Genomic DNA, 3,058 nt, shown 5'->3' on the forward strand with positions numbered 1-3,058 from the left:
TTTTTTTTTTTAAACCAAACCGTAAAAAGCAACACGGTTGCTTTTGTCATTTTTATTTTTTTTTTTAAGATAAAACTTTGTAAGTTTTGTCCTTTAGTAATAATATATTACTTTTCTTGTTTCTTCAAAACAAAACGACTCGAGGAGAAAAAATTGATGTTTATTACTGGTGGTACATCCGATCGATTTTTTATGAACGAGGCTCTGATACCATTGATAGAAAACAGATACAGAACGATTCATGAAGATCGATAAGCATGCACGACAAACACTATAAAATACATGTTTTAGGCATACCTGAATCCATTGTTGAAGAATAAGAACTCTTCAATGTCTTCTTGTATGCTCCTTGTACAACACGATCAATGTTGGTCTGGTCTACCCTCTTTCCCTTATGCTTTTTGATTGTTAGCTTCACTTAATGGGTAAGTGATAACTATATATAGGGGTGAGGGTAGGGACCAACCCTGCAAAAAAATTAGGGTTTCCTCCCCATTAAGGAAACAATACCTTAGGTCCACACATAGTAATAAATATTTCATACCATTAAGGTGTGCTAATAGAATCCAATATCTCCATAGAGATCACTTACCAATAATATTGGATTCTTTCTGCTTACTCCATCTTTAGTCAACACCTTTAAACCGGTTTTGGAAACAAATCTTTGATTATGCTAGCCCACCTAATAGGAAATCTTACAATTCCCCTAGGTTTCAAGAACATCAAAAAATAATCTATATGTCTAGGATTAGATAAGAACCTTCTGAGTAATTGACATTTTTTTTCGGTGGTGATTCGGGAAGTACTCCACAGATGAATTTGTCAACATTCAAATGGGCTGTATTGATGAGGGATTCATTGTTTATGAATGGTAAATCCTAGCATTACGAAGACAAAAAGTTAGACAAAAGAGAACACATTGGAGAGTTCAACCCAAATCTTAAGACATCAAGTGAAAATAGCTCCTCAAATATATGAAGGCACCAAGGATAAGAAAAAACTGATTTACTACTATAACACTATATAGAACTCCTAACATCTCAACAGAACAACTAATTTTGTTATGTCAAAAAATAAGGCAACCCAGGGAATACTTTCTTAACCTACATTAGCCATGAGAACATCGATGCCAGCATTTTTGTTATCCCTGCCAAATTCACCTAATGAAGTAGGACCATTCTTCATGATCTGATTATTTTTACTCTCTTTATGTATGGATCCCATTATGGATATGTTCTCTACCAAATAGTTCCAGTATTTTGTTTTGTTGGAAGCTTTGTATAACATGTGGCTCCCTAGAGCAATTCATCCTACAATAAATCAGATGGTTAAAATTAGACATTAGATTATTATTTGAAAAAAAAAAACCTAGTGCACGAGACTCCCACCATTGCAAGGTGGGGGAAAACCTCATAGCCACTCCAATCGCAATAGAAATAACAAACCCATGGCCCGAGGCTATTACTGTACGATCCCTTGTATCTATCTGCAAAATCAAAAACCTGTAGATCGAAAAAGAACATATAGATCACGATTTTAATGAAGAGGAAGAAGTTGATGACAGTGATGATTCATTCAAACTTGCATGAAAAAACTCACCTCCATGACCCTACTGAGAAGCTTTTGAGAGTAGGAAGGATCAGACGATCTAAAGACTATTGAAGAAGCTGCAAGTGCAGCAGCTGTCTCAGCTGCAACCTCTGAACCAGGGCATTGTAGGTAACCGCCTAGACGGTTCGAGGGGTACTGACCATCTCCTTAGGCCTTTCCCAACATTATGATCCGCGTAAGGGTCCCCTACTTAGAACAAAGACAGTTCCTGAGATATCTGTAGATTTAAGCAAGTAGTCTGTTCCCCAACGAACTGCCTTCTTTCTATGTTCAAGTTCCATGTCCATGAATTCCCCAAACTCTATGACACTCCAAGCTAACATTATTATTGAGAATGCCATAGGAAAATTTTACATCACACTGTCACCAGCATCACAGTATCCCCCCCACCAAATCCACCTGAGATTAGTGGGTTTTATGGGCAAATTTATATATAAAAAAAAAAAATCATGCATAGGATTAGTCTTCATAGATTCCAATCCGAAATTTTTGTCCGGGTTTCACTTGGAAAAAGAAAATGTTAGCACCACAACAATGCCAACAACCCTCTCAACTAAGGGTGTCAATTTGCTATGGATACCAAAACCATATTGAATTGTATGACATTCTTTTTTTGTACAATACGACATTGATATTTAAGATAAATTTGTTCCGTATGTATCGAACCATTTTAATTGACCAAAATCATATCGAACACTATACTGAGTTATATATACATAAAAGGCCCAAAAAAAGGCGAAAATATTGTACCAAACACCTTATTCAAACCGAATAAAAACCATATTTATATCAAATAAAAATTGTACCAAAATTGTACAATAATGAATTTTCTCAATATGGTACGGTTTTAGTATCTACTTTAATTTAATATACCATACTAAATATAGTACCGATTGACACCTTTTCTTAATTTTAACAAAAAAAAAAGAATTAGTGAATTTTTTAATGAATCTCTCCTTTACCTTATTCAGAGACAAAGAATGATTTAGAAACTAAACCAAAAATGATAAACGAAAATATGTCATGAGATGTGTGTAAGAGAAAGAAGAACTCATTGTGTGACACCATGATCTTTAACCAGAGAATCGCGACTTCGATTTTAACTGTTTTTGGGTTCCAGGATGGAAGGTCAAAAACACTTGATAGAACCTTGGTTTCCGTAGCTAGAAAGTGAAGTTGAGATGCCCGTGTGACACTTTGGCACTATTTGATAACGTTCTTAGAAACATGTTTCTGCGTTTTTCTGTGCAGAGAAACGGAAAAAACGACCTTAAAACTTTTGATAAATCCATTTTGTTCCACCCGTTTTTAGAAATGCAAGTAGAAATTTATGACAATTTATGATACAAGAAACATAAATGGTCAAACATGTATAACATACATGTTTCGCTGTTTCTAGAAACAAGTTGAGGTCAAAATATTGGGGAAAGGCTCGATAAAAATTCGA

Source organism: Macadamia integrifolia, unplaced genomic scaffold (assembly GCF_013358625.1).
Source record: "Macadamia integrifolia cultivar HAES 741 unplaced genomic scaffold, SCU_Mint_v3 scaffold1981, whole genome shotgun sequence".
NCBI lineage: Eukaryota > Viridiplantae > Streptophyta > Magnoliopsida > Proteales > Proteaceae > Macadamia > Macadamia integrifolia.